Source organism: Harpegnathos saltator, unplaced genomic scaffold (genome assembly GCF_003227715.2).
Source record: "Harpegnathos saltator strain DR-91 unplaced genomic scaffold, Hsal_v8.6 scaffold45, whole genome shotgun sequence".
Taxonomy (NCBI): domain Eukaryota; kingdom Metazoa; phylum Arthropoda; class Insecta; order Hymenoptera; family Formicidae; genus Harpegnathos; species Harpegnathos saltator.
In genome coordinates this window covers 534375-548453 of record NW_020230261.1, presented here as the reverse complement: position 1 = coordinate 548453, position 14079 = coordinate 534375, and the positions used below count along the sequence as shown (strand labels likewise).

The 14079-nt window shown below is 38.7% G+C and overlaps 1 long non-coding RNA gene across 1 annotated transcript; it reads left to right on the top strand.

The window, feature by feature from the left end:
* Nucleotides 1–11605: 11605 nt before the first annotated feature.
* LOC112589253 (uncharacterized) lies at nucleotides 11606–13337 on the top strand. Its single transcript, XR_003113400.1, has 2 exons — nucleotides 11606–12492; nucleotides 13044–13337. It is a non-coding gene; the product is annotated as an uncharacterized LOC112589253 (long non-coding RNA).
* Nucleotides 13338–14079: the final 742 nt, after the last annotated feature.

The following is a 14079-nucleotide window of genomic DNA, read 5'->3' as shown; positions in this document are numbered from 1 at the left end:
CTAAGTTATTCGACTTTGTTCTATTGTCTCCCTATTGTGCGCTTAAACTTCCCGATAACATTGTCGCAGAACAACCGCTTTAACTGTGCACCTTCCTTCAATTCGAACTGATTCAGCTGATGTGGAGAACAAGCATACGATTGTATGAGTGAGAGCGATAATGGTATACGTCATTATTTACAGGAGAACATTACTTTCTCCTGTTGTTTACATCGAAATTAATGAAACGATGGATTCATTTCCAACGAGAAATCCATTTTACTCTTCTCCCCTTTCCTGTTACATTGTTATTACACAAAATATATCGTAGGGTAATTTTTACTATAATATACGTTATAATATAATTTTACATGTGTAGTTTACAGTTTTTTATAGTTTTTTATTAAATTTAATTTTAATACATTTTAATATCCTTATACATATTTATACATATGTACACACACACACAAACACATATATCTTTCCTTGGTTTATAAATATTGAGATATTAACATTAAAGCATATGACTGCGTGCAAAAAGAAAAATGCACTAAGACACGAAATTTATTTTCCGTCTCTTTAAACTGTCAAGCAGCATTGAAACGGGCTTCCACATTATGTGTTTACTTTATTCTTTCAAAACACGGACGAGCATACTTAAAAGGATAATGCTGTTTTGACATATTCTGTCTCTCCCTTTTTTTCCTCTTCCCTCTTCCTCTCTCATCCTGCAGTGATGTGACATTTACGTGCAATTTTAATGAACCCTGCGAACGCGCGTCCTGCATATGTTTCCTGTTTACAGCATACTTTTCCGGTATATTCTGGCTTTTTACATATAGGCCGGCGGGCGAGGTTAGGCGGGGGAGAGGGTAGAAAGAAGGGCAATTCCGCAAAATCTCAGAAACATCGCGGGTATCCAAATAACGTCCGTAATTTCGCCGTCGCGCCATTTTAATAATTGAAGAGCTTGTTTTTCCCAGCTGACGCTCGCGTTGCAGCTCGTCGTGTGTGCTTTCATTTCTTTCTCTTTCTTTTCTTTCTGTTTTGTTCAAATGAAGATTAAGCGTCACAAAGAATTGCAAATGCGAGCTCGGCCGCTTCGCGAAAAAATGCCACGCGAAGGATTATGCAAAATTGTGGAAGATGGTAAAAATCACGAGGTGGAGGAGGAAACGCAACGGAAGCTTGCGGAAGTGTTTATGAAGATCTTCGTTCGCTTAGGAGAGCATGATTTCAAGACAAAGCGTCCGTGTAAGCGAGTAAGACGTAATCCTGTCTCGATAAAAACGCGAAAACCGCGTGCGCTTTGCCGACTTTGGCTGGTCGGCCGTTTGGCAGTTCGTTGGTAATTAAATGCGCATGTCGGAGAGCGACGGTTCGCGATTAAATTTCCGCAATGGCCGAGTTTCGATTTTAATTTTGCACGCGAAACGCGATGCGTGCCCGCTCGCAGAGTCGAAACGTATTACGATTTACGAGTCGCTGCTGCTGGAAACAAATGTTATTGTTATTGCGATATTGATTGTTGACGTCTTCGGGATGTTTGATTGCGATGTTCTTTTTTTTCTACGTTCGTGGCTGCGCGTGAAAAAACTGTTAGATTTTTAGTTGTCGAAAGACAGCCCCGATTCGGCAAATTCGAAGTGTTTAGGTTCGATTTATGGTGGACGAGGGAAATTAACTTTTGAGAAATCTGAAACTTTGCTAGAAGAAAGTAAATATCAGTGTAATGACTGCTTTTTATTTTGGTTGAAAAATTATTTTGAGTGTGGAGATAATTTCTTTTTCAAAGGAAATCTAATTTTTCATGCTTTCACCGACATTTTCGGAGGTACAATATAAGAGATATCGAAAGAAGATAAAAGATATAAGGTTAGGTACAAAATTTAATAATATTTTCATATTCCGTAACATTATGATGGGAAATTTAAGGGGCGAATTATATGCGGAAAATCGTTTTCAAGGCTATTTTTACGATTTTTTTTAACAGAAACGGTAAGATCAATGAACTTGAAATTTTCGCAGTGTATTTATTAATGATCAAAGTATAAAATAAATTTTATTGAATTACAAGAATCGATCCAATTATAGATAAAAGTGCAGTCATCCGTTTGCGAGCTCTATATTTGCTGTTGACATAATTCCAGGTCTCTTACTACTCTGAAACGAAAAAATGAAAAAGATTTTTAAAAAATACGGTTGCCATTACACCAAAATGTAGGTAATGAAATCAAATTTGGAAAAATAATAACTGTACAAAAAAAGTATTGAAAATGAAACTTTTTTCAACTTGTAATCATGTTTAAAAAAATGCATAAAATTTTTATTTTATAATATAACTATGTTCGAGGTAGGGGCGAAAACTACATGTCTGCTGTATATTGCGTAAAATTTTCAAGTTATTCGGTTCAGTAGTTTTTGCGTAATCGTGTCGACAGTTTAAGAAAATGGTGTTTCCAGATAAACGCGTTTAAAGTTTTATGTGTACTTTCCATATAAATAGTAACAAATTAATTTTATCTTTGAGTATTAATGAATACACTGTAAAAATTTCAAGTCCATTGATCCTACCGTTTCTGTTAAAAGAATTCGTAAAGATGGCCTTGAAAACGAGCTGCTCCGCATGTAATTCCCTCTTTAAGGGGAAAAATTTCGATAAGTCTGCTTTATCGATCAAACGAGCTTTACTTCTGCAAGGTTTCAGAAGTTTTAGAATTTGACGGCCGCCTTCATTATGAGACAACACGACATTAATTCTCACTTATTATTATTAATTCTACTTGCAATAGATAGAGATGGAAAAGACAGATCTACATAAAAAAAATGAACCAAAAAATAAAAAAATTGGCGATGGGAAAAACAGACTAGGAACGTAATATGACCGAATTCGGTTTGATATGAAATATTCGCGGATACATCTTCACTTTATCTCTCCGAGAAGATTTGAATAAAAAAATGTTGCACACCAATCATCGCGGTTCGACGCCGATAGGCCGGCTTTAATACATTTTATGTATTACAAGTTGCTTCGAAGATTCATGAGTCATACGAAATTAGAATATCAGTCTCTGAGCTATTCTTTAAATTGTTCGAAACCGCTTGTTCCTTTCTCGCGAAGAGGAAAAAAGAGAAATACTGAATTCAGAACGCCAACAATGGCTTCTAATATGGAGCGCAGCGCGCTGATATTCAGCCCCTCTCAGATGATTACGATATAATGAAGTGATTGCCGAAGTCTGGAGGTCGTTTTATAATCCGCAAGCGCGCGCACTTTAATGAAGCACACGTGTGATGCTTCGTATCTTTGCGGGACGTTATTTTTACCGCGATGATCGGTCAATAGTCCGTATTTTCGGTTCCGAAGGTCGCAATAACATTTCATTATGTCTATCGCTATCACCTGCTGGAAGATAAACGAGGCGAAGCCGCGTACTTTCGGGAACAACTAAGCGTGAATTCTCGAAGCAGCGCGTACGAATTATGCATTATATTAACCCTGCGACACAACATTATGATATTAATTGAATTGAGTGAATTAATCAATTGAATTGCTGTTTGTCCTACTTAGATTCTTAGGTACTTTCTCTTCCTTCTTTATATTGAATGAAAGAAAAAATATATAAGAATTATCATTAGTGAAATTATTGATCTCTAAGAATAATATAAAATAATCTGAAAGAAGAAGAAGAGAAAAGAGATAATTCAAAATTTCAAAGGACATTAAAAATCTAAATAAGAGATCTAAAAGAAAAATGTACGTGTATATATAGAATTAAAAAGAATTCGAAATTTGGGAAAGAATAAAAATCATGAGATATCAATCTTTACAAATAGTCGGAAGTACTCGTAAAAGACAAAAAACTAAACTTAGGCCAATAGATCCTGATGGTACATTAAGAATTAAATTGTAGACAAGGGAAAATTGCGGAAGAAAAATCAAGCTCGCCGATATCGGATGTGGAACATGGCGAACGGTCTTTAATAATACAATATCTCTCGTTCGCCTCTCGTATACATGACAAATAGGTATTGTTATTAAAAATAAAATCCAACACACGCAATTCACGCACACGAGAGAATTTTTTGTCCTGATAACCACTTTAACGCGTAACTGCCGATGACAGTCAACAATACTCGAATAAATATCGTGATAAATTATCCATTTGATTCCTATGAATCAGAGGTGAGTTTAACAACGCAAATAGCGCAAAACCATGAAAGCATAGATAAACGCGTTGACATGACAAATATCAGATTGATAATAATTTTATTACTGGACACAGATTAGGACACACTTCTCATGTTTGTAAAATTATAATACTACTGTGAAGATAAGCTGGAAACAAAATTGAAATGTTTTTGCGCGAGATAAATATTTTTAAATAAAAATTCTGAAACCTCAATTTTTATTTCGTACTAATGTTATATCAAATTACAAAATACCGACTGCATTTAATTGTCATCCGCATTGTGCAATTATTTTATTATGATACTTTCACAGAAATTGCTCCAGCATGTCCAGATACAAAACAGATTTCAATCAAACTGTTCAAACTTTTCCCAAAATACGTGATCCTATTACGATATCAATTACGAATTTTATTTTTAGTCCAAACATTGATTTTCTGTTAAATATGGATACGAAACAGAAATAATGTCGAAAGTTGCGCTTATTTTTAATGAATAAAACCGAAATATTTTGAAATCAAGCACGGAAATCCATCTTTCTACTTACTGTTGGATTCAATAAAATAAAGAAAAAAAAACAGAAATTGAAGGCATTTAAAACACTGATTATTTTTATATTTTTTTTATATATTCATACGCCTAAGGTGCAAATATTAAAAATATCCTATGTTTTGTTCAATTCTAATGTAAAACGAAAACTAGAAAAAGTTTCCAGGCAAACGTTGGAAAAAGCAAATAGAATCTGCTTAAATTTCCTATTTAAATTCGCATATTTGAAACATTATACTTTTAGCTTGAATTTGCCTAGATTTTCCAATCAGAGCATACAATACTTTTGGGCAATCAGACTCTTCCCTAATTAGACCCAAAGAAGTTTTCGATACGGGCAAAACGAGAAAGTAGTTTGAAGAAGAAAGTACTCAAGTGAGCAGGAAAAAGTCTCGTTCAAGTTTAGATTCGCATACTTCAAACGTTCCAACGTTCCAACATTTTAACTTGAATTCGCCTAGATTTCCCAATTAGAGTCCATAATTCTGCTGGGAAAATCGAATAGCACCTCAATTACATTCTGAGAAATTTTCTACGTGGAGCAACATAAGAAACATTTTTAAATTTGGACAGAGCAGATAAAATTTGCTTGAATCTTTATTTATTTAATCTCGCGTATTGGAAATATCGCTTTCCCAGCTTTTACCTATTTGCGGTCCTCAGTCGGCTAACTTAACTTACTTAATAAACTTTTTGAGAGAACGTATTGACGGTCCCGACTAGATTCCGAGAAATTCTCTACGCGGATATTTGCCTCTTCGTTTTCGCGTCGATCATATCAGTGAGCTTCATCACGTTCCGTTTTTCTCCTTATATCTCTTCACGGTTCTATCGGTCACGGTTTTATTACGGACGAGCAGACAGGGTTCACGCATCGGTTCACGACAAACGTGACATTTCGCGCAATCATCGCGAAATCGCGCGCGCCTTAGGGTGAATGAGTGTTTCATGAGTTCTCAATGGCGAGCGCGGGGCGATCCACGTTGCATTTTCGTCGCGGCTTTCCCGCCCACTCGCGGGCATTCCTCGGAAAATTCCTTGAACGCGTATGCATGAACGAACGCACCAGACGAACGCGATGCGTCCGGGAAAAGCGAGTTATCCGGGGGCGCGGCAAAAGCCGTGGAAAATGGCGAAACGAGGACAACGGCACCGACTGTGCACCTCACATTCCCGACGTTGCCTCAGTCGTCGCGTTTCTCGAACACAAGAGGGCGAAAATGGAAGACGAGACTACCGAGAGAAGAAATCGACCTCCCGCTCGGCGAAGTGATGCGAGAGGGAAGACGTTGCAACGCAACACACTGTATATAGTGTGATCGTTACTACTCTTTAAAAGTGGATCAGTGAAACTCACTGTCAATCAGTCAATCACTGTCAGTGCTAAATATACTACTGAATTTTTCAGTGGTATACTTAGCACTGAAAATCAGTGCATAATTGCTGATTGACAGTGAGTTTCACTGATTCACTTTTAGAGAGTAAATAATAAAGAAGGAGTAAATAATAAAGAATAGTTTCAGACTGTATTAATTAATGTAATAAAAATGACGTAAATGTTCCCTTTTCGTATGATCGATCTTCTTAGTTCAACACGACGCTTCGGTAATGTAATGCATTTCCATTTCGTAAAGTTTACAGAATAAATTTGAACACCGAAAAAATCTTTGGAAGAAGAGAGAAATGAGGTCTATTTGGATTTCACACTTGGTGAGAGAGAACGAAAGGGAGAGATAGAGATAGAGAGAGAGAGAGAGAGAGAGAGAGGGGGGGACGGAAACGTATCTTTAAAATTATACTTCCGACCAGAGCTTTTGTAGATTTTCCAATCAGCATTCATAATTTCTCGAGAGATCGGACAGAATTCTAATTCGATTTAATTCTGGGAAATTTTCCACGCATATTTTACCACGGCAATATATTTTTCTTAGATATTTCTCGGAATTTTCTTGGAAACAAGTTGCTATTATATTACACTAATTTATATATCAAACTGTATTTTTTGCGTTAAACTATATTTTTAAAGGGCAAACGATAAGAAGAGAAAACGTCCCTTTGAAACGCACGGAGGTAATATAACTGGATATTTCAAAATTCGCGAAGGAAGGAATATAAAATCAGAGAGCCTGACGCGACGTGGGGAATGTCGAGGTCCTGCGAGATTATCCTCGGACCTTTCACGCACGCGCGTGGATGTCAGCACACGAGCCCGCTATTATTATATCCTTCACGAGATACGAATAACGATCCCTAATACCGCTCCGCGGAGGCGCGTAGGCCGCGCAAGGTTATTATAATGTGAATCGCGACGAGGGATACAACGGAGGAATGTTCCCCCGTAATAAGAGGACCGGCAATTAATTTGCGGAAACGAAACTGGGTTAATGTGATATTGCCTGGGTCCCGAACGTTTGCCCCGATTCGTGTACCGTCAAACGAGACGTCGAGATGTTATAGCGGGCACTTCGAAGAGACGCTAAGTCGACGTGGATAGACGTGCAACACGATGGAATATTCGCCGCCCACGTTGACGAAGGGAATTCAATTAAATCCTTCTTATGGGATGGGTCACGGCCGAAACCTATTGGGAACTTCGACTAGCGCGAGCAACGCGAATATCTTCCATCCGATTTTCCTGCGAGACGTTTCATTGTTAAATAAAACATCAAATACATACGGTATAGCGAATATAATATTCTACATATATAATAAATATGTAACGTGCTGTATGACAAATATGCATTGAAAGAACATTGTATCTATTGGATTGTTCGGAAAGTAATTTCGATTCTTTCAAATAGATGGCAAAAATGGCAAAAGGTGTTAGAACAAAATGGTCAATATACTTAACAGAAGAAAAAACTTTTCTTTCTATTAAAAATATCGTCTTTCATTTTCATGCAAGAAACCGAAATTACTTTCCGAACAAACCAATATTTTCATGTGACTTTCCTCCTTTTAATTTGTTTAATTATTTTCAATCCTACTGTACAGCGTAGGTGTAGAATGTCAGTAAAGTTTATTTTGCTAAAGAACATGTGTGCAATAAGAGAAATACAATAAAATAGATGAAAGTTCTTTTTTACTCAAATTATAAACTTTGGAACGCTGTAATTCACTGAAAAACAGTCAAATCTCAAAAAACAAAAACCCGTTATATTCATCTTATTGTCGACTACAACTTTTATTTCGAGAAAAAATCGATTTTCATTTAACAAAATGGCCGCTATGATGAAGTCTCTGAAGCGACGTCATCTAATTGATAGTATTATCATCTTTCTCCCTCGAAGTCATAAAACTTTTTGTCTGAAACATTTTTTTGAAAAACTTGTCTTTTTCGAGATATTCGCGTATATTGTATATAAAATGGTCTATCCTATATATATAAAATAATACGTACGTGAAATTATTTTTTTTGTTGCATCACCTTGACACAGACAAATTATCATTTTTCTCCTTATTCTTGCTCGTAAAAACACATCGCGATTCAGCCATTTAACTTGCAAATATTGTACATTTCTGCATCCTTCATCACGAAATATGCAGAGTTTCATTCACTCGTGATACCGTTGACGGCGTTAATAAAAGAACGATACCGAAACAGCCGTAGGAATGTTTTATATATGACAGCGATCTTGCTGAAAGTATTGTATGCATTAATTTGCATTAAGGCGATATATTCAGATCGAGGAGAAGCATAGAAGGAGAAAAAGAGAAGAAGAGAGCGGAAAGAGAGAGAGAGAGAGAGAGAGAGAGAGAGAGGCTATGCACAATGTCGTGGAACTTGGCCTCGCGAAATTTGTTTCGGTACTCCGATTCCTTTTTTATACGTTTTATGGAACTTCAATTTCTCTCCCTTTTTTCCTCCTCCCCCTCGTCAATCTGTGATCGCGGTAAAATTTGAACAATAAAGTACACACGTTTTCCGGCAGCTTTAGATCTTTCACGTTCGCGAAGGAACGCGAAACTCAAACGTTTTTCCGCTGTATAACATTGTTCCGCTGTAGAACATTGAAATGATTGCCGGCGAACGTTCGTCAATAATCGTTGGGAAATTGAAGAGGGAAATAGAAAAAGAGAGGGGTAAGTTGCGGAAAGTCTCACGGGAGGGAGCGCATTATTTCATCGACGACACACGTATCAGTTATCGATCAGAAAGTTTGGTTCGATTTTCACTGGATGACGTCACGCGCATATCAGATCTGTAAATATGAAACCGGAATTTGCCCATAGATGGCCCTAGCTGTCAATGTAGTTACCGTCAAACCGCGACATTGGCGCCATTTCCATTTGTTGACATCTGACAAAGATTTTCAACTCACAACAATACAAGTTTCATACAACAGCATAGTTTGTAATAGCGTTGAACATGTCGAATTTTGTGCCTGGAAGCTACGATTTGCGGACAGCATTGATTTTCTGTTACCATTTGAAGAAAACTGCTGCAGAATCGCATCGAATGCTTGTCGAAGCTTACGGTGAGCATGCTCTTGGTAAATCACAGTGCTTTGAGTGGTTTAAAAAATTCAAACGTGGTGATTTTGACGTGAGAAACGAAGAACGTGGAAGACCACCGAAAAAGTTTGAAGACAGCGAATTGCAAGCATTGTTGGATGAGGATGACGCTCAAACGCAACAACAACTCGCGGATCAATTAAATGTGGCACGAGAAGCCGTCTCCATACGTTTGAAAGCCATGGGAAAGATCCAGAAGATGGGAAAATGGGTTCCACATGAACTGAATAAAAGACAGCAGGAAAACTGAAAAACCACTTGCGAAATGCTGCTCGCCAGGTACAAAAGAAAGTCATTTCTCCATCGAATTGTGACTGGCGATGAAAAGTGGATATATTTTGAGAATCCTAAGCGTAAAAGATGGGTAATGGGTAACTCCAGGCGAACCATCGACATCGACTGCAAGGCCAAATCGCTATGGATGGAAGACAATGCTCTGTGTTTGGTGGGATCAGAAATGTGTGATCTATTATGAGCTGCTAAAACCTGGCGAAACCGTTCATAATGAACGCTACCGACAACAAATGATCGATGATTGAATCAAGCTTTGCGTGAAAAACGATCAGAATATCAAGAAAAGCAACACAAAGTGATTTTGCTTCATGATAATGCACCATCACACACAGCAAAACTGGTGAAGGAAACGATTGAGGCGTTTAGTTGGGAAATACTTTCGCATGCGGCTTACTCACCAGACTTGGCTCCGTCCGATTACTACTTATTTGCATCGATGGGACACGCACTTGCTGAGCAGCGCTTCACTTCTTACGAAAATGTACGAAAATGGCTCGATGACTGGTTTGCCTCAAAAGAGCAACAGTTTTTTTGGCGTGGCATCCACAAATTGTCAGACAGGTGGGAAAAATGTATAGCTAGCGATGGGCAATACTTCGAATAAAATATATTTTATCATTTTCATACAATAAACGTGTATTTTCTATACAAAAATTTGATACCGGAATTTTCATATTTACATACCTGGTACATATAAAATATAGGCTACAATGTTGATAATGACCATGTATCATATGCTGACGAAGAGTCTCGGAGAATAATGACGATCACTCGTTTGATACGGTTAATTGCTCCGATTAACCGAATAACTGACACGATTAATCGAATTCGGATAATTCGCTTCCATGAAACTGCAGTAAAGTTGAATTTGATTAAAGAGTGAAACTCGGCTTTCTGGCTAACAGAACGTATTCATATATATAATAAAAATTAATTCCACTCATCGTCATTATTCTTTCTTTTTCTACCAAATAATATCAAATTTAACAGCAATGGTCGGAATAATTTAACGCTCGAGAGAAGAGCGAAACGGGACAAATGGAATTAAACTTGAATTTTTCGAGAAATTATTTGCACGGCGCTCGGCCAAAAAGCGCATCAGTTATGTCCCAATCAATAATTAATATCCCGCCATAATTAATTTCTCATAAGGATCCGCTTTAATGCCATTCATCTCTTGCCGCCAGTTCTCCTTTAGTATCATATAATATAAAAATTTCATCAAAGTGGACCGGATATAATTGAGTATTCAGAAGAAGGGCAAAACGACGAGAGATGAAGGGAATTCAATCTGGATCTTTCGAGAAACTAATCACGACGCTCGCTCGAATGATGCGCAATCTCATTGATTGTGCAGCTGCGTGTGACATGCGTGATATAATTAACGTGACTACATACGTACACGTTACATTCAGTACGAAATGTCAAATTAAGGGGCGAGCGAGGGTTTCCTCGCGATTCGCGTGTCAATCTGGAGAATGAACGGCTTCGGCTCGCGAATTTGCATTCGCGAATTCGCTCGGCGCGCCGTGCCGCGCCGTGACACAAAGAGCGCCAAGCATGCGTCCGCCGTGCAACAACCGCGCGTTGCACTCTGTAACAATGGTCGTTCGAGTGGCAAGGCATTGTACCGATGTTAAACAGATGTCTAAGCGGACGATAGCTCGGCTGTCTGCGAAATCTTGACGCGCAAAGTGTCGCGTCTCGCGGTTTCGCGAGCGTAAACGCGTCGTGCACGCGATACAATCGTGCTGCTCTCCGATGTCGAGGGACGTGACTTCGAAAATCTGCTCGCGTTATTCGCCGCTGGAAAAACCCACCCCGTAAAGCAACGAAAAAAACCAATAAATGTTCTTACAAAGAAATATGGAATAATTAATAAAATAATATATGCAGGTGTGTATAATAAATAATAAATATATAAATATAGAATGAAATAATAGATACGTAAAAATATATTTATATAATGAAATATATTTATATAATGAAATAAGAATATATTTATATAATGAAATATTGATATTCTTAAAGTATAGGAAAAATTGCAAATAAATATAAACAGACATTTGGACTTAAAATTTTGTTTTATGATCTGCTCGTTCTGTGGAATTTATAGAAACGGCTGCCGCCAATTTTGACGGACTTTATTAATAAAGTTGAGGCAGAAAAAATAAGAAATATACGTAATTTCTTGCATATGTTTTGAGGTTGAAACAATCCGTCGATATTACGCGAGGTAAATCTTACACGATGAGACTGACTTGAGAGAATGTCTGCATCATCGTGAGAAAAGATTTTAAGCGAAAAAAGTAGTATTTACTATACCCATTGATTCTACATTTTATTTTTCAATAATGTTGCACATGCGGCTAAATGCAACGGCGGCGGAGGCGGATCTCTAATGGAAACGGATGGGATGGAAGCGTCGGGCGAGAGAAACGAAAGTTTCTTGAAAACATTGTTATTAATTCCCCACACTGAGGTAACCACATTTCTCAACGCAATCAACGCAGTCGATATTCCACGGTGTAACGCTGCTTTCCACACGTGATACACCTCTCGGCGTTTATTAATCTCGTTAACGCGGTACCTAAATTCGGGCACCCTAACATTATGTTATATAAGCCATAAAAAGATCCACGAGTCCAAATCAACGAAGGACACTTCCGTATGCTTCCTTGTTAGGTACATAATCGAACAATGAAGCTGAAATGTCTGAAACGTAAATGAAAAGCGGGTTGGAAAAAGCGGCATGCATGTGTGTGTGTCATTGTTCTTCCTCTTTTTCACCGAGTAATATCAAATTTTACAGGAATAGTTCGAATGGTTGGACTTTCAAAAAGGAAGAGTAACGACAGGATTAAAGAAACTGACACACTCGCGAAAACACAGCAGACCTCTCGAGCATCAATGAAACTTCAATCGAATCAATTAACACGCCCGTCGGGATTCACCACCTCGCGGGTGAGTTTTCCCCTCCATATGTATATACGTATACATCTTCTCGTCTCTCTCTCTCTCTCTCTCTCTCTCTCTCTCTCTCTCTCTCTCTCTCTTTTTTCGGATAATCCGTTTCCCTCTCGCGAAATCGCAGCACGCGCTCTCGGTATCCAAGGGATTTTATTATTTTCCTTTCGCCCTCTCGCGCCAACTTGCGAAATCACCGGCGAGTTTTCAGAGTTCACGCGGTTTACCGCCTAAACTCCATAAAAATAGCTCCGGTAATAATAGTTCGCGCGCCAGGCGCGGAGTAGCGAGGGAGATTAAAACTTTTGTCCCGCGAATAACTCCTACGAATTATTTCATAACTCATACGATTAAATAATCCATTTTGCATTTATCTTGGCTTTAATCGCCGTTAAACCGGCTCTGTACGAGGAATATTTATTTAGAGAGAAGCGAAGAGGAAACGAAAGACAGGCAGAGAAGGAGAAAAAGAGAGAGAGAGAGAGAGAGAGGAAGAGAGAGGGGGTGAGAGGGAGGGAGAGAAAAAGATTTATTGTTCTAAATTGAAGCGAAAGGAGCTCCGGCGAAAGGATGAGGGCGTGAGGGAGGAAGAAGGAGATGGTTGAATGCGACGGAGGCGGCGGAGGCGGATTTCCAATGGAAACGGACAGGACGGAAGCGTTGGGCGAGAAAAAAACGCGGCAGATTCTTTAAAACATTGTTATTAATTGTCTACATGTGTAGAGATAACCACATTTCCCAGCGCAATCAGTCGATACTCTCACGTGTAACGCTGTTCCCACACACAACACACTTCACGGCGTTTATTAATCCTGTCGTCGTTCCTACCGCATACGCACATACACACACGCACACACATACACGCACGCACGCACGCACGCACGCACGCACGCATGCGACCTCTTTAAATGCCGCCGCGTCGCAGTAATGAAATTTAAAAAAGTGCGTCTCGCAAACGCAATTCGCGCGCATTAGGCTTCGCGTTTACGGTGGACGCGCAGCCGCGGGCGATTTCTAATTAAAATCTCGCTATCGAGACCACGAGTGTACCTCCGTATGTGTGTCTGCCTAAATGTGAATGAATGTGTGTGTTTACATGTGTCGTACCAACACATAATAAAAAGTTTCATAAGTTTTCATAAAGATTGAAATTGTAGAGCCCGAAGGATATAACGACTGTGTGCTTGGAGTATCGCGCGCGTAATGCACGAAAAACTTTTAATTAAAAGGAGAAAACGGGGCGAGAATAATTCCGCGTCGAGAAATATTTTTGCATATTCGGCTGTATACTTCACATGTTTCGAGTGCGTTCGACGACTCGATGTCAAGAATCCCCGTTCTACATTTCAACAATTGACAGTTTGACTCGAAAGTTTCGATTGGAAAATATCGAAGTGCGAGGTGAAAATCATGAAGAGAGACTCTCGCACGGGAAAGGAACGAACTTCGGCTTCGCCACGAACGCGGTTTGTCGCGAACGCGTGCAATTCGCGCGTCAGCGCAATCTTCGATTTTAATAAATTAGACAAAGTAGTAAAAATGTAGCCGAATGAGTAGGTTGAACGAAAGGTGTACGAATAAATA